This window comes from Dermacentor andersoni, chromosome 6, assembly GCF_023375885.2.
Source record: "Dermacentor andersoni chromosome 6, qqDerAnde1_hic_scaffold, whole genome shotgun sequence".
Taxonomy (NCBI): domain Eukaryota; kingdom Metazoa; phylum Arthropoda; class Arachnida; order Ixodida; family Ixodidae; genus Dermacentor; species Dermacentor andersoni.
In genome coordinates, this window is record NC_092819.1 from 18567165 (window position 1) to 18586967 (window position 19803).

Consider the following 19803-nt stretch of genomic DNA (forward strand, 5'->3'; position numbering starts at 1 on the left):
TTGCGCTGTCCGTAAGGAGCGGCGCCAGCGAAATTAAATCACTTTTAGGTTGTGAGCAATGCTTTGCACTTATTAATAGACCGAGAAGGTTTATGATAAAACGCGTGCGCTGCGAATGAAATGCTTAAAAAAAATAATTTCCCTTGCGCGTTGCAATTCTCGAAAATGTTGCAGAATAATTCAGTGAGGAACATCTGAGGTGGTTTCAGAAACTTTGAGGGCTCAATAGTATAGCATCTGCTTTGCATATACGGTATAGATAAACATAGAGCATGCATAGACAAATATGTCTGGAACATCACGCCAACGGCAACGGCGAAAACTCGCCTGTAGTGACCATATATCTCACCTGAAGTGACCATATAATTGCTTTCGAAAAAGAAAGAAAAAAAGAAGCCCAGACCATAAGTGAAAGAGCAAGAGAAGTGCCGGTACGTGGATAAACGGCAATTGATCTTTGTGCCTCTCAACCTCCGTTGCTGTTGAAGCTGTAGCAACAACAAAATTTATTTTTCACTTGCCAATGTGTTATGTCCGTGGACCATGGCCATCAAAAGCAGTGCATCACAAATCAACGAGGGCACGTCCATGCTTCAGACGCTGGTATATATAATAAATATTGAATCCACAGCGCAGTGTGCAATTATGTCTCATTTGATCGTTATCGTGCCTCTGCGTCATACATGTATATTTGCTTGTTTGTTTGTTTGTTTGTTTGTTTGTTTCTTTGTTTGTCATACCCTTAGGGCCAAACGGCACTGCAAAGGGTAGTGGTGACACTCAGTATGAAAAACAACATACAAAAAAAGGAGAAACAGGAATAGTACACAATAAAACAGCTTTGTTATACAATGTTAGCTAAGCTATTCTTGACCTAGTATGGTGGTATTGCGCACAGGAACGTGATTCGACTCTTCGGTTGTTGGTGGTAAGAATGACTGAAAGAAAGCATTATTTTTGCATCATGGAATTCCAACCTTCTGACGATGGTCCTGCCGAAACGGCACAAAATGGGGGAGGAAAATTCAGTTGATTGCACGCAGAATGATGATGAACCTCAGAATAGTGTTTGCCTGAGCTCGCTGGTCGCACATAGCATAACTGGTTTTCCAGCAGAACGTTCTGACACGGTCATGGAGAGACGACGACACAGTAGAACGTTCTGCTGGAAACCAAGTGATGAAATATGCGTCGAGAAAAAAAAAAAAGGAAGGACGCCAGCGGGCCCCTTTACGTCAGTGTATTAATAACGGTAGGTCGAGAGTAGACTTCGTGCTGCTTATACTGGCGGTTATATTGTAATTAGATGGAGGAAAATGAGCGGAGTTGTTTTGAATTTTTTTCTAACAAATATTTTAAATTATCATGGCTAGGGTCCCAAACGGACGCGGCGTATTCCAGTTTTGAACGGATTAGTGACATGTAAAGCAAGCATTTTAATTTCAAAGGTGAGTGTGAAAAGTTCCTTCCCATATATCCCAGAGCTCTGTTAATATTTTTTCAGTTACGTAGTTAATGTGAACTTTCCAGGCGAGGTCGGTTGTTACGCGAACACCTAGGTATTTGCAAGAGGGGACTATTTCCAATGCGGGTATCACTAAGGTAATGGGATTACAATTCAGAAGCGGATCGCGTTACGTGCACAGATTTACATTTATTAATGTTTAGTTTCACGCACCTCAGTTTTGCACCAATTATACACAGCGTCAAGGTCAGATTGAAGATACGTTATGTCGCTAGTGTGGCCTATTTTACGAAAGGTTACAGAGTTGTTAGCAAATAAGTCCATGTGAGATGACACACAAGTTGACAAATTGTTAATATCGATAAGAAAGAGTAAGGGGCTAACTGCAGTGCCTTAATTGTGAAACGTCGGAGTTGGCGGGAGTAGATGAGGAGTTGTTAGCCGAAACGAAATGGGTGCGGTTCAGCAAGAAACATTCGAGCCAGATGAGAAGTTCGTGGTCTATGTTAATTGCATGTAATTTATGCAGTATAATAAGTGATCGCTCACCTTGTCGAATGCTTTCGAAAAATCTAGGAAGATACAACTGGCCAAGGAACCAAGGTCAATGATCATGTTTAGTTTGCGCGTGAATATTATCAACTGTGTTTCATAGGAATAGGTTTTGCGGAAGCCGTGCTGTGAATGTGTCAAAAATTATTTGGAATCGAGAAACCTGACCAGCTTTGAAAACGAGACATGTTCAAGGATTTTACATGGAATGCTGGCGAGTGAAATGGTCCGTTAATTTAGTGGTGAATGCTTGATACCTGATTTATGTGGTGCAATTACCTTTATACATCGGCGGACTTTGCTTCGAGTGATTCTCCGAGGAAGACCCTTTAGCAGAACCCACTTTACTGGGTAGCTGCGTAATAAGGATTCAATAAACATTTACTCTAACAATCTTCGAATGGCGAAGTTTGCGAATCGAATACCTAATACTTCCAATTTCTAGACAAAGTGAAATATAAAGGTTCCGTGCAGACTATTTGACAACAACATACTTATTTAAGTTATTTAGTACATCTAATGTTGTTACTAAGTGGATTTCCGCTGAAATGAGAAACTTGTGAACAAGAAGAGAGAACATAAGGACGGAGTCGTATCCGGCGCACCATGATAATCACAGCAACGAAGCAAAAACACAGCACGTCACCAGATGTACGTAATAGAGTGCGTAGCACTCGTTGAAGAAGATAACTCGAATACTACAGCACCACATATCAAATTAAAGGAAGCCAAACATGGTGAGAGTGGCCAAATGATAAATTGCTTTGCCTAAACCCCGCTGGCAATTTTTTAGGCTGCCTAAGGCGAGACATGCTCGTTGAATGACTGGAAACTATTGTGCATAAGCAGTCTGCTCCGTGCGCTCGCTTCGAAAGCGGTGGGTCTGCACGAGGAATCAACTGCGGTTCTCCTGAAGCAGAAAGGATCGGAAGAGCCTGTGCTTGCGTCAGTCCTTCCTGCTGCAGATCGCAAAAGCTTTTGTTGCCCCACATAGTATTCGAGTAAATGGAAGAAGTATTCGACAAACTCCAATGGTGAATTCGCGAGCGAAATACGACTTGAATGACAAGGACTTGGACTGACAATGACAAGGGCTTGAATGACAAGGACTGACTGACAAGTGAACGTCAAAGACTGACGATGACAAGGAATGAAGAAGACAAGTCGACTTGAAACGTTGGCTCCTGCTTTCACCTTGTTCTCGTTTCGCTCAAGGACTATTCGACTAATACCCATATTCGCGAATGTTTGCAAGCACCTTATAATTATTGACATGCGTTGCGCGGGCGAATGCAGATTGATTGATTGATTGATTAATTGATTGACTAATTGATTGGACAAGCTACAGCATGCATAGTCAGGCGTACGCCGGTTATCACCACCAGGAAACGCAGTGACGCCAGGACAACGTGCCCTGTCAACGCGAAGCCATATGCCGGTCCTCGTTGCGAAGTCGGCCCTGCACCGTTGGCCAAGCACTGATTGCGTTGCCCGCACGCAACGACGGCTGTCGGTGAGGCACGCACGCAGGGCTTATTAGTGCAGAAATCTTGTTTACGCTCAGCATTAGCGCCGACAAGCATCGACCCCAACACGCGGCGGCTTTCCTCCCGGAGGAGACGCACACTGCTCCGCGACGCGCCAGTCATGCGCGTAACACGCGACTCGGCTGCCACCCCCCCCCTCCCCCGTGGTTGCTGTGCGCGAGGCCAGAGTCCGTTGCTGCGGCGCTGGCCAGAGTCCGCTCGACACCGAGGAACGAACGCGGCTTTGACTGCGTTTCTGTCCTGCCAAGTTATGTGCAGTATAGAGAAAGCGGAGAAGCCTAGCATACACGACGGGGACGAGGTGGGACAAAGTGCGGATCCTTTCCTACTTGATCGTACAGCACATAGTCCAGCCCTCCACATTGCTGTTTAGATTGTAATAATAATAATAATAATAATAATAAACTTTATTTGCATCCGAAATACACATATACAAATACAGATTGTAAATAATTTGTCCTTATAGTTCCTCGTTCAGTCATCCAGCTTGCTGTTAGTTGGTATGAGTGAGTGAGTGAGTGAGTGAGTGAGTGAGTGAGTGAGTGAGTGAGTGAGTGAGTGAGTGAGTGCATGAGTGAGTGCGTGCGTGCGTGAGTGAGTGAAGAAACTTTGATTGCAGGTCCGGCGAGGACGCGAACTCGTCGCGCACCCGGCTAGTCCCACGTCTGTTAGTTGGTATGACCTTTTACTTATCTGATCGCTTAGTAAATTAGTTAGCTATTATTAGCTAGTTTATCATTTCGGCATTTCTTTTGTCACTTAGTTATTTAGATAGTTAGGCAGATAATTAATGGTCGGTCGGTCGGTCGGTCGGTCGGTCGGTCGGTCGGTCGGTCGGTCGGTCGGTCGGTCGGTCGGTCGGTCGGTCGGTCGGTCGGTCGGTCGGTCGGTCGGTCGGTCGGTCGGTCGGTCGGTCGGTCGGTCGGTCGGTCGGTCGGTCGGTCGGTCGGTCGGTCGGTCGGTCGGTCGGTCGGTCGGTCGGTCGGTCGGTCGGTCGGTCGGTCGGTCGGTCGGTCGGTCGGTCGGTCGGTCGGTCGGTCGGTCGGTCGGTCGGTCGGTCGGTCGGTCGGTCGGTCGGTCGGTCGGTCGGTCGGTCGGTCGGTCGGTCGGTCGGTCGGTCGGTCGGTCGGTCGGTCGGTCGGTCGGTCGGTCGGTCGGTCGGTCGGTCGGTCGGTCGGTCGGTCGGTCGGTCGGTCGGTCGGTCGGTCGGTCGGTCGGTCGGTCGGTCGGTCGCTCGCTCGGTCGGTCGGTCGGTCGCTCGCTCGCTCGCTCGCTCGCTCGCTCGGTCGGTCGGTCGGTCGGTCGGTCGGTCGGTCGGTCGGTCGGTCGGTCGGTCGGTCGGTCGGTCGCTCGCTCGCTCGCTCGCTCGCTCGCTCGCTCGGTCGGTCGGTCGGTCGGTCGGTCGGTCGGTCGGTCGGTCGGTCGGTCGGTCGGTCGGTCGGTCGGTCGGTCGGTCGGTCGGTTTTAGTTAGCAAGCGAGCCACGCACCTCAATACGTTCAACAGCAAGACGCAGAGAAATGGCTCCGCTTCCTATGCCCCTTAAAGCAATCCGCCACCCACAACATCCAACCACTTTACGGCATTGGCACGCGAGTCGTTTCTCTCCTTCCTAAAACTTGAGACGGGTATCAATGACAATCGAGTCCTTCCAATTCGTTTCGATTACAGGGCACCCGGCAGTGGCGAAACGTCCCTCGACAACCGGCGGAAGAGAGCGTCCGGGTTGCGTTGCGGCGGTCCCACTTTATTGCGATAGCGACTGTACATATGCGCATTTTAGGATAAGTTTCGTCGTCGCCGTGAGGTTCCGTACATACTTATGAATAAGTATGCTATCTTCTTAACTGTGGAGTATATGCAAAGTAGACGTTATACCATTCAACCGCCAAGTTACTCAAGCCAGAATATTGAAGAAATTATTATTATTAATATTATTGTTACTTTTTTTTACAGTTGCAGTGCGCGAAACAAAGGCATAAAATATTTATCTTACAGCGCGCAGACTTTTTGTTCTTAGCCTCCTGGTTATTAAAAGGTAAAAAATAAGAAGACATTAGTGCCAACAGTCTGAAAATGATGTAATTGCACTGGCGCCGCTCTTTACAGGATTGCGCAGCGACGCCAGTGCGATGCCATTAGAAGCTCTAAACGTCGTGTCCAATCTTTTAAGGGCGCCACTGTCATTTCAAGTACACATTAAGCTCTCCCGCTTATACTGCACGGCAAGATTTTGAGTTCTTGACAATATTTGGTGGTGTATTCTTTTGTATAGTTTATTTCCGCTTCCGAAGCCTGTATCACGCTAGCACCCTATATCCTTTCATATGTCGAAATTTCCTGCTTAATATAATCAATTGACGCGCATGAAGCTACGGATCTCTTCCTAAAACCTTTCGTATGCTTAGCTGAAGTTGTTACTCGCAGCTGTTACTCAGCTGCGAGTACCATCCCAGCTAGAGTAACGCGGATAGAGTAACAGCTAGAAGTGCGCCACGAGAACACTTCCGGTGAAAACTTGGACAGGAGCCCCACTCTAGCGCATCCACAATGCCATTTCCGAGTAACTTTTTTTTTCCGACAACCACAGCTTGTCAAACTCGCCGCGTCAAAATGCGAGAGACACGAAGCGCCCGAGCGAGGCCAGCAATAAAAATTTCACATCATACGCTGTCATGCGAATGTGGAATCTTAATAATAAAACTAACTATTCCGGGTTGTGCCCAAGTCCTCTATAATTCCTACTTTCCCGCAGGGGTTCACGACGTAAGCTAACTTGATGTCGAAGTGGCCTGCTCATCTGGAAAACGTTTATGGGATTGGACTATTGTGAACAATTTACCATGGTTAAATGCTGAAGTTGCCAGTTTCGTGCGTTCACAGTATGCGATCTGTCCTAGATATGACATTTGCTACTTCAGGCGTTTCCATCTCTTCTTGTGCTGTGGTCGATGCCTCCACTAGTAGGAACCACCACCCGATTGCCATTGCTATTAACGTCCTGACTTTTTTTTAAATAAACATGCGCACACTTTTGCGGGACTATTCAAAAATTTTTAAATAATTTACATTCAACTTTGTCTTCTTGACATGTATGGAAAGAGTTATTAAAGCGATGAGCCTTTGTGCAAAATTGATAGGTACCACCAAAATTCTGTGTTTGTAAACGGCGCAGCGATATTTCCTACGCCGTGTCGTACTATTTGCTGCTACGGAGAAACGACCAAGGCTTACCGCAGTGCGCGTACAGCAGTTATTACAATGCACTTTCCTAGATGCGTGCACCGCTACGGAACTTCCAGCGTTTCCCGTGTTCTATATGTAAGCCTTCGGAGAAGCACACTCTCGCGGAACGAGGGTCACTACAGGGTTACGCGCATTCGCGGATTTTCGGTCCTCACATCGCTTAAATCCTACAGCGATGCAGTTCTGACCTCGGTGCCCACCCGTAATCATTCGCAAAAAAAATTTTTTTAATGTTGACGTAAACGAAGTTTCTGTTCCTTCCAGATGTTATACGCCGACTACTTTGGCAAGATTGGTAGTCGTGTACGTCTGCTTGGTATTCAGGCCTCGGAAGGGCTGCATGCAATTACTGAGGCAAAGTGGGAAGCCTCGCTGCGTGGGGCGTACGTTATGAGGCTGCATCGAATAGGCTAGCAGTGCGCAAATCGAAAACTACGGAGATGAATCTTCTCCTCTATGCAGGTGCGACGTTGCGAACGCGCTGTCAGAGTGCAGCGGCGCCGGTCTAATATCGGCCGCTGGCTTTGCAAATGCTTAATCTTCACAACCACGCAACCTGAACTTAGATTCGTTCCATACTATAGACTGTCACAGAATGGAGCAATTGGTGCTGGCTTCTTATGAACGGCGCAATGGTAGCACTAAAAAAAGCCTGACGCTACCGTTACTGCAATATCGCGGCAACGGATACGTGGGTAGAGATGGATAGAACAGCGACATTTTGCTGCGCTGTGCTGAACGAGAATGACTGGGAAACGTTGTCGTCTCGTTAAAATACGCGGGAGCACTGGCGGACTTGCGTTTGCAATTTTTGTCGTTCTGTAAACACAAAAAAACTTCGCATACAGGTGCATGCATAATACCATCTGGGAATGAAAAACGTGTGGTGTTGATATCTATAAATCCATTCACTGAGCAATTCCTGTTTCAAACAGCGAGTATTTTCTCGTACGTTAAAATGAGCAGCGGAGAGACGTTCTGACGTGAGAGGCGACGATTACAGCTTTGACGAGCTATCGACCGCGGCAGCCAAGGAGGCTAACGCACCGTGAAATTAGCCAAAACTGACGAACCGTGAAATGAAAGGCCCGTTTTGAACGTTCATATGCATCAGGAGGAAATGAGATGGCCGCGCCAGTGAATATTTTGCTTTGTTTGTCCCACATGTGCTGTTATTGATAGCCATGCCCAGGACTTCGATCATCGCAGAACTTCCAATACTATAGTTAGCGGGAAAACTGCAGATCACTGTTCTCGGTTTCTTTCTTTATTTTTTTTTTTGAACTACTGTCGATATAATGAATAGTTAAACGGACTTGTCCAATATTCAATAATTTCATTTCCTTTTTTTTTCTACAGCCTTCTCAGGTGATTTCCGTAAGCGTTAAGCAAGGCTTAATAGCTTTTTTTTTTTCGCACTCTGTATAAATCCTTGAGTGAGCAGCTTTAAAAGGAAATAGAAAAGTTTTGAACTCTAGCGTCGACTAGCATCCTACAGATCGTTACGAAAACCTAGCCCACGATACAACCACTGCGGAGCGCCCGATAAGAAACGTGCGAAACACGGCGGGGTCTACGACCTCTGCCACCCACGCGACGGTAAACATTGGCTTTGGTAAACACGAATCGGAATGAGGACGAAAACAACGTCATAACTGACGTTTAAGCTAAGAGTTAGGCGTTTCGCCGTATGTAGATTGAAGCAAGAGTGTGCTGAACTCGGCTGGTTGGTGCATTTTTATAAGGCATTTTTACAACAGCGCTTCAGACAAGACGAAGTAAACAGGCTGTGTCTGTAGTATTGACTTGGTCCTTTCTCAAACGCTGTTAGACTGCATACCGAAGCGTGTCCGAAATGATGCAGTCAGAGTTGTCAGTTCACTTAATGCGAAAGCATTATGCGCCCCATTACGTAAAAATCCGTTGGCGTCGGCATGACCGAAAGACGGTACCAAAAATTGCCGACGGCGCAGAGTAAAAACACGCAAAGAAATGCTCGGATTGACGTCAAATTCCTCAGGAAGGTTGCTGTAAAGAAAGTAGATTAACGGCTTTGAAAAGAAAGTTCGGTAAATTTCGGCCTGGGTGGTAATCTAACTCGGGCCTCGGCTTCACGGCTATGGCTGACTAAAGGTGTCGCCTAGTGCCTGCGTCATTGGGCACGTGACAGCGCAACCAATGGGAAGGAGGTGGCGCCACGTCATGACTGTATAACATGAGCGCGTTCATGGCGTCCCGATGTTTACAAATGGTTTAATGCTTTCTCATTCGACACGTAAGCAGTCTGAAGTGTCTCTATCGATTTTTTCTTTTTGCTTTCTGGCTCGCTTTATACTCAAAAGGAATGTGAGAACTGCTCGTGAGACTATCTTCTTTAAACCTATCTTATTTTTTGTTTATATCAAGGACATACGTCTAGGTATTACGTCATCCTTAAGATTACTTACAGACGACGGCGTTGTATGCAGGAAAATCTCCTGTGAACAAGACGCGACAAAGCTCCAGAGTGACTTGAAAACGATATATGGCTGGTGTAACCAAGTGAACATGTGTCTGAACGCTAAATGTGTGTTCATCCGTGCTTCAATAAGAAAACCACTCATAAATGACTGCAGTATTAGCAAGGACGCGGTTACTACAGTGGATGTTCACAAATATTAGGTGCCATATTTTCTGCTGATTGTTCATGGAATGCACATGTCAGTGAAATACACAGACATGGTGCTGAACTTTGTTCAGCGAAACTTGAAATGTCGCGAGCCTGAACTAAAACAGAATGCGTTTATAACATGTGTAAGACCAATATTAGAGTATTAGATACAATATTTAAAAAAATTATGGGGTTTCAGGTGCCAAAACCACTTTCTGATTATGAATTACGCCGTAGTGGAGGACTCCGGAAATTTCGACCCACCTGGGGGTCTTTACCGTATACCTAAAATCTAAGTACATGTGTGTTTTCGCATTTCGCCCCCATCGAAATGCGGCCGCCGTGGCCGGGATTCGATCCCGCGACCTCGTGCTCAGCAGCCCAACACCATAGCCACTGAGCAACCACGGCGGGTGACAATATTATGCCTGCCCTGTATGAAATACATCGGAAACCACTTTGATTTCCCAAATAGAATGTATTAAAAGCAGACTGACCAAGTTTTTTATGGGCAGGTATAGAAGAACGGAGAGTTTTACCATGATGAAGCAAGAACTGAGTTGGTAGTCGCTATATTTAAGCAGAAAAACTAAGGTTAAAGCTATTTTATCAAATATTCGACACTAAGGTTGGAATTAATAATGAAACTTACCTAAAGAAATGACGATTCTTATTGCCTTGATAGGGAGAAGCAAGCATTTTCTACGGCCGAGTATCTTCTGAGAAGCTTCAGTTCCTAGAGAATTGAGACAACAATAAGGAACGCTATTTGGATGAGGCACGGTATCATAAAACTACAGGGAGCATTGTCAGGTAAGGTTCAGAAAAGGCAAAGTGAAACTGAACCGGCGAGTTAGTGCGTTAGCCGTCTGTCGAGAAAGAACCTTGGCACACAAATAAGCACCTCTAAGAGAACAGATGGGACATGTCGTTCGAGGAGTACATTATAAGAAGGGAGCTCTTTCAGGTCTCTTTGGAAGCAGCTCATAAGGTAGTTGGGAGGGACAAAGAAATGTGCGTTTCTAGCCCTGTCCCTTCCCAAGAAAACTGTGCTAACGCTTCGTCAAAATTATCAGAGGTACATCATCACCACAAAACGATCGCATTGGCCAATCTGGCCACAAAGTGCCTTTGCTTCAGAGGATGGCACCACGAAGAAACTTAGCAAGAAAACACTTCTTTCTGTCCAAGCTGCACGTCGACAGAGAACGGCACGCTCGCATGAGTACAAGTAGCACACAGGAGGTCGTCATATTTCGGCAGGAAGAACGAAGAGAGAGAGAAAAAAAAATACGCGAAACTAAGCATGCGCTTTTTGTTCTGTTACCTGAACGGAAACACCTAGCCTGCCCGCGAGGCAGACAAGGGGGCTAATCAAAAATAATAAACAAAGGAAGAAATAACGAAAGAAAGATCCGTGTGGCCCAACATCTGCGTGGTAGGCTGGCAGCCCACAGCGCGGGCACAAAAGACGCGATGCTAGGCCGTCGACATTCGCCACAAAAGGGGCTCCGCGTCGTGTATAGGGTCCACCGCCGAAAGAAATCCTTTATCTTGGGCATACCAGCCACATGCCGCCTTCCTCCTCAGCGGCCCCTCCTCGCTCCTGATCGCGGTCCCCTTGTGGAGTTTTCGTTGCTTTCGGACCTGTAAGCAACGCGCGTTTTGAAAAGGCCTCAGATTTCTCCGGGTTTCGGCTCGCACACCGGGCTCGCGCCGCCGCCTCCCTTCCCTCGGGCGCCATTCCTTCTTACGTAGCGGGCCTGGTGCACAAGCGGCAACACATTGTTACACCCTCGGGATCGCGTTCGTGGATGCAGCTCGCCGACCGAGCGCTGAATGCCATCGTGGTCACGAAAGTCTGCCAGGACGTTCTATCAAACGAAGCCCATATATGACTCGGGGACAATGGCGTGGGAGGAACGGGCCAGCTTCACGGAGCAGGCGCGAATGCCGTTTCCCGTGCGCGCCGCAACGCGAGGCTCGCAAAAATAAAAAGCTCGAGGCACATCAAGCCGAGGAAGAAGGCGAAGGTTTGTTGGATCTTCTCCTTCCTTCTTTTAAGGGAGATAGACTACGACGAACGTAGTGATGCTACTATTCGGCGAGTCATGTATACACATATGCCTCCGACAGAAAGGCAGACCCGTCCGAGTTTGCAGACATCTACAGGGAGCCGATACAAGCGCAGGCATCCTGACAGTTACGTTCTTGGTGCAAACAGTGGCACATAAACCGGCAAAAAAGGATCGTGCGTTGCTTGCATTTAAACCCCCAGTGCATACGCTTACTTAAATAAAAGCGCCTGTCCTCGTTCATAGCGCGAAATCGGGAAGTTCAATTCGTTCATCAAAAATAACACAAATTTAGGACTGTTTGATTTCTGAGCCAAATCAGGTTACCCAGAAGCTGCGGCCGCTGAGTGCCATAGGAAAAGCGAAATGAAGTCACGAACAGACACGCTATAATATGGTACTGAAATGTGCCTGGCCCAAGGAAGAATATATTTCGAGAGCACGTACCAGAGGGCAAGAAAGCTTTTTAACGGAAGAAAGAGCGGGAATGAATGAATACGTTTCATTAAAGGAATGATGTGCTTGAAGAGGTACAACGCTTCCAATGAAAATGTACAGGTATCATTTTTTGCTTCACTGCGTAATTCCGTGGCGAAGAGCATGAAGAACGGGCCTACCTGGCAGAAGTGCTAAAAATATCGACACGTATACGCCGGCTCGATGCATGCGTGTTGTCCAGTGTTGAAAATAGTCGGGCGACAACAGAGCGCGTGAAGCTTTCTCCGTCCTACCTGGTTCTGGTAGGTAAGCGTGCCTACAAGCGCACAAGCACGGGTCGGTGTCTGCACAGACAGATAGCTGCACAGCGCCATTCTGCATACTGTCCCTTTACCTGTCATGGCCTGGCCGTCTGGATCGCGTGTAGTTTCGTCTACAGCAATTCAATTCAATTATGGGGTTTTACGTGCCAAAACCACTCTTTGATTATGAGGCACGCCGTAGTGGAGGACTCCGGAAATTTCGACCACCTGGGGTTCTTTAACGTGCACCTAAATCTAAGTACACGGGTGTTTTCGCATTTCGCCCCCATCGAAATGCGGCCGCCGCGGCCGGGATTCGATCCCGCGACCTCGTGCTCAGCAGCCCAACACCATAGCCACTGAGCAACCACGGCGGGTTTCGTCTACCAGCAGCAGAAAGCGCCACTATTACCGCGGCCTTGGGAAAACCACGCGCGTATTCCGCACGTGACGTCGTGGCGCTGACTGACTCAAAGCCAGCTTACGACGATTACACTGTGGCTTACTTCGAAAGACCTTTACAAGGCAATCTCTGGTACTGATCAAAGTTCTAATGAGCAAAGGACTTAACGTGAAATTTCAATGAATCCCATCCTACGTAGGAATTGAAGGAAATGAAAAAAGCTGACCCTCTTGCACGCCTAGCACTGACATGTGTTCCAAAAGTAGGAGCGCCAAAGATATTTCAGAACCCTAAGGATGCAATCCGCATTCACTTTGGAGCAATCCACAAGGCTCCACACCTTGCCTGTGTGACCCATGGACTTACTCGCGAAGAAGCAACGCTGTTGTACCGCATCAGACCCGACTTCGCGTACACCCCGCTTTGGTTATTCAAGACTGGACGATGTGCTTCTTCGCCTTGTGCCTTTTCTGGTGATATCGGCGACATCGAACAAGTCATTTGGTTAAGCCCGCAGTTCGACACAGAAAGAAAAGCGATGGTAGAAAGCCTGCAATAAAATGGTCTTTCGCACACGACCTTTGAAGACGTCGGTTTCCCCGGAGGGCCTGCGGTAATCGGGAAGAGAGTGCAACGACTGCTGAGTGCTTTCATGCGAGACAATAGTGACACTCATAGAAGGCTCAGGCGGAACGGTTGCCGGTTATGTATGCCAGGCTAGCGCCGCCTGCTGCAACACCGCCAACACCACCACGGCGCGTCCACTGAACACGAGTGAATATCTGTGACACATCCTTTGTGCATGTTGTTGCATCAACGTCATTGACTCTGTAAGTCTATGTAAGTCAAAACTGGGGACTAATGTTTCGTGATTGTTATGAAACTAGAGTGCACCGGATTCGCATCCTCCAGGCTTTGTCCATGTGCATATCGTGCATATCGGCTAATGTTAGCAAAGATGTTCAACAAGAAAAGAAAGATAAGAAAAACACGGTCAAATATACAATTATAACACCTACGGTGCGTTGGCTGGGACACCCTATATAGTATAGAGTGCACTGAACTGTTATGGGATGCTAGTCGTCTATGAAGTACTTTTTTATTTCTTTACAGCTTCCGTGAAATGGCAATCTGCGGGAGACCTTGAGAAAACCGCTTTTGCGGTAAGAATAATAAAAAAAGATAGTTTATGTAGCTTTCACGTTCACGTACACGCGCTAATTTTTCATTTCGACGAATCGGGGTTCCGGATCCTCCGTACCAAGGTGACTCTCAAGCTACGTCCCTCTTAATATACGGTCGCCGCGAATGGGTATACGGAAATCTGGAGCTTGTAGCAAGGGGGCAAAAAAAATAGCAAAATAGAAACGGCGTATTCACTCAGACACAGCCGAGAGCTTGAATTCACCTCTTGCATGCATAATCATGGCCGCAATAGCTGTCGCAAGCGGCACATGGAAAGCAGCTTTCCAACTACATGAAGTGGCTCGGTTGTGGCTTTTTATGGACAATTAAGGCTTCGAGAACTCGTGTATTGCCTCAGCGTTACATTCGGCTTTCCGTGACGAAGTGCGGTGTGATATCTTCCCCTTCGAGGTACAATGGTTTATGGTAACCAATAATGAAAAGCGTAATTCGCAAATTCGCCGATATTGCTGCAGTAACTGTCAGCGTTGATTAAGTACGCGTCTCTACCATAGGGCACTATTGCTTGGGACCCCACCAGCGACGGCGATGGGCTCTAGACACTTTCGAGGCTATATTTCAACGTTGTTAAGCAGCCGCAAGCAGCTCTCGCCGCGGTCATCTAAGGCGTCTATAGCGCGGACGCGATGGCGTGATTCACTGTTGAGCGGCAGCATTGGCTCGGATCGCTGTACAATGGCGACGGATTGAAGCGGGCCCTCTTCTACCGCTTTTTAGGGCCCGGTACCTGAAAGAAACAGCCGGGATGAACGTACGCCCTGCGTGTCGTCTTTCGCATAGAAGTGGTCGCTCAGCTTTTGGAGAACCAGTAATATAAAAGAAACGGCTAATGTGTTGAGCACTGATGTTCTACTTCTCTCCGAAAAGCGCCGCCATCTGCAAACTATTATGGGTGCGTCGATGACTCGCGCAGCCCAGAGCTGACGCCCTTTTTTCGCACCTTTCGAAACGGAAAAAAAAAAAAAAATACGATGGAAATATATGTGAGGCAAAGTCTTAATGAAGCGGTTAATTAAATGTTGCACAAATGACGGCGACCTGTACAATTGTGTTTAGGCATTCATCGTATATGCAGCGTATATGATCTCGCGCAATGCTTATGTTTGTCAATCAAAAATGTCACAACTTTAATCTGATATAATCTATATGTTTATGCACGACGTTTACGAAGCCATGTCAAGTGTACGATGGAGATGCATGATGCCTGTCGAGGGATTAATGGCGACGAAAGGTGTGTTTACAGAGAGGTACACGACATAACATGGGTAAATTTAAGGATCCTGTACCTCTTGTGCCACAGGGGCACATGCATACACATTACGGAGGATTAACTAACATTAAGCACACGCCCTGTGGTACATTTCGAATGGCTAAAGCAAAGAAAATAAAAAATAATCCGTCCAATACAATACGCTACTTCATTAAGAGGTCGGTGTGCCTTAGGAACACCTGTGAGGTGATAGTATACGTACGGGGGTGGTTTGCACGACCATTGAATAACGAAAATAATAACGAATTTAAGAACGCATTCTTAAATTATCCTTTGACAACTCCTAGTCTGCACTAGAACGGGTTCTTAAATTCGTTATTATTTTCGTTATTAAATATACGTGCAAGCCGCCCCAGGTTTTATGTAGGACCTCATTTATATATATATATATATATATATATATATAACGCAGGATGGAGGCACCCTTACCGATACTACATTATCGGTCAGAATACAGGGGTTGTACAACCCCTGTATTCTTCCTACAGCGAATGGAGTGCCGCAACTCTTTCTGTGCGGCACCGGTGAAGGCCGACAGCGGGGTGTGGCTGGGTAATGGGTATCAGGTAAATCAAACGAGAGCGAGCAACGCAGCCTACGTCGAAGCCCCGAATTTACTTCGAAGCGTAATTATTGAAGGTTACAAAACAAGAGACCCCTTCAATATAACTCACTCGAATTGAAAACAACGCCTTCACCCGGTTTATCCTAGCCAGTAATCCGTAAGTCCTGCCTCTCGAGTAGCGTTCCACCGGCTCCACGTTTGAAATCAACTAGAAGGGGCAAAATAATCGAAAAGTAATACGGAGGATACCGTCTTTCGGCTAAGAACAATGTATGAGTGCGTTTGTGCCGCACCGTTTCCGTCCGTCCGTCTGTCTTTTTTTTTTAGGAAAGAAGTAGGTATCTGTACAAAGCTGCGTTATAGCGCCGCATATTAATATAGCGAAGCGTTTTTCAAAGATTTTTCGCAAATTTCAGGCCGTGGCGAAAGAAACCCTCAGGACATCCCGAGAGTGTGAGAACATTTTCATAGAGATTCGCTCTCTTTGACGTATCAGTCGCTCGGATTAGCATTGACATCTGCGAATGTCTCTTTTCTTCACCCTAGGGCCATATGATGAAATGTGGCCTGACGGCGACGTCATGCTGTTGACGACTACAGCAGCTCTCGTCACCAGCGTCAAAAAAAGAAAGCGGACGAATGGATAATGCAAACCCTGTTTCAAGCTTGTAATAGTTGTCGCAGTAAAATAGACGATAGTCTATAAACTGGCATCCTGGCACTTTCTATCAAGTACTGCCAGCAGTGTGCCTAAGGTTAGGAAATCTATAGAGAGGAAATGTCTGAATAAGAAAGCATTATTGATTAATCACATTTGTGGACAACAAGTTCAGGAGCGCTGATTACCTAAAACAAAGCTACAAGCCAAAGCTTTCAAATCCTTGTTTGAACAAAGTTTCACAGCGGATTCCCCTAAACCAGTCATGCATATAGAAATAATAAAAATATTTTTTTTCTAGCACATCAAATCCGCTCAGCCTGCATTAAGTCCTGGAACAAATATATTGTTTGAAGAGTATTTTCGATTACTCACCCTTGTGGCACGAAGAAATAAACAAGTTGAGAAGACCCTCTTTTCTCTCTGCTTTTTTTGTGTGTGTTTATATACGCACAAACTAAACGCACAAAACTAAAGTGACAACTAGAGCAAGCCCTGAAAAAATCCGACTGCGCAGCCAAACCACGAGATGGCTTAGAGAAAGAAGAACACAGCGCTATTCCTTTACCACAAAGAAACGAAAGCAGAGGGGTCGCGCCCTCCATTAATTGTGCGCCGTACCTCGCACAAATAAAATCAATAGAAAAAGAAATGTTTGCCCAACGTGTTTTGGTGAGTAGATAACAATGTACCATCGCTTCGACCGGTCTTACGACGGGAGATATGAAGCTCGAAGGGTGCGCAGGAAAATGGTGAAACACCAGTGCTATCCGCGACTACGGGCTCACGACCATGCCGGTCCCAACGGCATGGCCATCATGACACTCTCGGGAATCATCGATCGCCACCCGACGGTGCTGTCGAAAGAAACCATTTGGCACCGCGGCTGTATACAGCCCCTGGACCGTAGCTGATAACGTCAGTTCGCTGGTTTGGATCGGGCTCCTGGACTTCCGTGTTCTTAGAATCCATTCGTCCTTCCGTTATTTTTGTCACCAGGCAGCGACAGCGCGTGCTTTTGTAAACACTGGCCCGTCGGTAATGGCACCCTCTTGACTTCTGCTTTCTAAAGAATGGCTCGGAAAACTTCAATCCTTTCCGGTGGTTAAAGGAGGACAGCGTTCCTTCTGTCACCATCCCGTCCCCTTCTTTCTTAAAAGCGATGGATGCGTTCAATAACGTCAAGCTCAATACTTTCTCATCCTTTCGCGGCACACCGTACGCACAAAGTTAACGCTGAAATGTTGGCGCCTGTTTACTCAAACGAAGGGAGGGATATGCTGAGACTACATTTTTATAAGTCGCTTCAAGATGACCTTGACTTTAGCGACGTCGCCTTTTCGTTACAACCGCAGGGGCAGTGCAATAAATTTGGATGCCCTTTGTTGCCCGTTCTCTGAAACATGTATGGAAGCGTACAAAAGCGAATTCGCTACCCAAACGCTCAGTTCATCGAGCGGAATGTGACATAGGTAGTGTTTTGCATCCTTGACAATATGCCTGAAACTGGCTTACGCCACTATCGCTGAAGAAACCGCTTGCCGCTGCACCTACTCAGTCCCGTTTGCATTAGTGTTCGTTAGTTTGGGCTCATACCAGTAATACAAACATCAATTGACTCTTTATTCTTCAAAAGAAGGCAATAAGAGTTGTCAACATAACCCCCTTATAGCCCGCCTCCTCTCCCCGAAATCAATTTTTGGTTACGCAACTGGGTTTGAGAGAGGGAAATGACAGCCCACTGCAAAAGGGCACAAACATATAAAATGTACGTGCCACAGCGTTTCACTGCAGAATATGCAGAAGAATGGTTTCAAGGGCAGGACAAAGAGAGGGGCTTTGTTTAGGTACATCACCTAACACTGCAACGTTGAAAGTAGTACAAATCCACAATGCCTTGAAAGTGTGTTTCTTTAGACCTCTATATTTCAATTTCGAATTGTGTTTGTTCCGTTCAAGTAATCAGACAGGGATGTTGCCTAGTCTGTCGGCGACATCAAGAAAAACAAATCATGAGCCATTCCACTCCGTGAAGGTGGATGACTAGCAAAGCTGTTTAGCACACGACACAGAGGTGACACAGACTTCTGAACAAAGGTACGAACACATTTACCGTGATTTTTATATACATTCGCCTGGACGACGGGACCACCGCCCCGAGTGACCGGAGGAAACTTGACATGCTTTATACAGGACCGCCACCACAGGTGAGCGGACGGAAAGTAGATACGCAAGCGCTTGGAACGCCAAGAAAGAAAGGGCAGTGCGAACGTAGACATGGCCGACGCGAGTGTAGTATCTGTTCTTATCAGCTTAATATGTGATACGAGTTATATTGGGACCCAATATAATAAACATATTCTCGCAAGTTGGCGGAGTGCTTGTAGCCTCTGACATACGGGGGTATGAGCCATTGCTGATGATGATTTATGCTTGTTTTGAGCTTGTTCTTTATTGAAACGTACGCTGTTCTGTACGTTGCATGCGTGATTCCAGTGAATGTATGCACTGCTCGCTTCCCTTTGCTGAGTGGTTGTAACCTCCGCATTACGAGGGGGATGAACCACTGCATTATTGCTTGCTTAGGGGGTATGAGGCACTGCTGATGATAATAATTTTACATAATAATAATATACATGGAACCCTAGCCATATACAGCTCACATGTAAAAAATCAAGGCCATTCCGCACTGCGAAGGTGGATGAACATCGAAGCTGTAAACGTCGTGAAAAGAAATTTTGTGGTAAAGACTTCATTGCATCACTGATTGTCACTTAGCAACGACGGTCACGATGGCTTTGCGGTCGCTATGATATACACTGATCGGCGTACTCGCAACTGCAGACACATTCTTTGAGAATGTCAAATCGATGCACGTACGCCGCTGTGCGGTCGGTTGGGCCGGATCGGTGTGGCATCGCAAGCGAAATCTCTCGAGCAGGAAACGCGTAAATCACTCCATCTTCGGTCCCGACACATTCACATTGAAATCACCGACAACGACCACAAGCGTATAGTGTCATCGCAACTAAACCACGCAAAGTGAGCAGCTATGAACCTCTCGACGTCGCAATGAGACGCACTCGGCGATATATAAACAGCAGATACCACGATCCCGTCAGCAACCAGATACCACGATCCAGAGCAACATGAAACACTCCGGATACAGCTTTCTGTTGCTCAATAAACGCTACATAAAAGTGTTTTTCCGAGCGTGAAAGAACCCCCAAATACACGCAAAATTGCCGCAAGACTGGCCGCTAGAGGCATGTTGCGCGCATTCCGGGGCTTCTCTCACGCTTGAAAAAACACTTTTATGCAGCATTTATTGAGCAACAAAAAGCTGTATCGGGAGTTTTCCATGTTGCGCAACAATTTTCTCATTGACACTTTTCATCTAAATATAGTAATAGAGAAGTTGATTACT

At 46.7% G+C, this 19803-nt stretch overlaps 1 protein-coding gene across 5 annotated transcripts in view; it reads right to left on the bottom strand.

Moving 5' to 3' along the window:
• LOC126521301 (uncharacterized) overlaps positions 1–19803 on the bottom strand; it is a 275216-nt gene that overhangs the window by 194918 nt on the left and 60495 nt on the right. Inside the window, exon 2 of one of the 5 annotated variants that reach the window (XM_072288645.1) lies at positions 10112–10195. The exons of the other annotated variants lie outside the window; for them this stretch is intronic. The gene's annotated coding sequence lies outside the window, so the exon portion shown is untranslated. The remainder of the gene's footprint in view (positions 1–10111; positions 10196–19803) is intronic. 5 annotated transcript variants of the gene reach the window in all.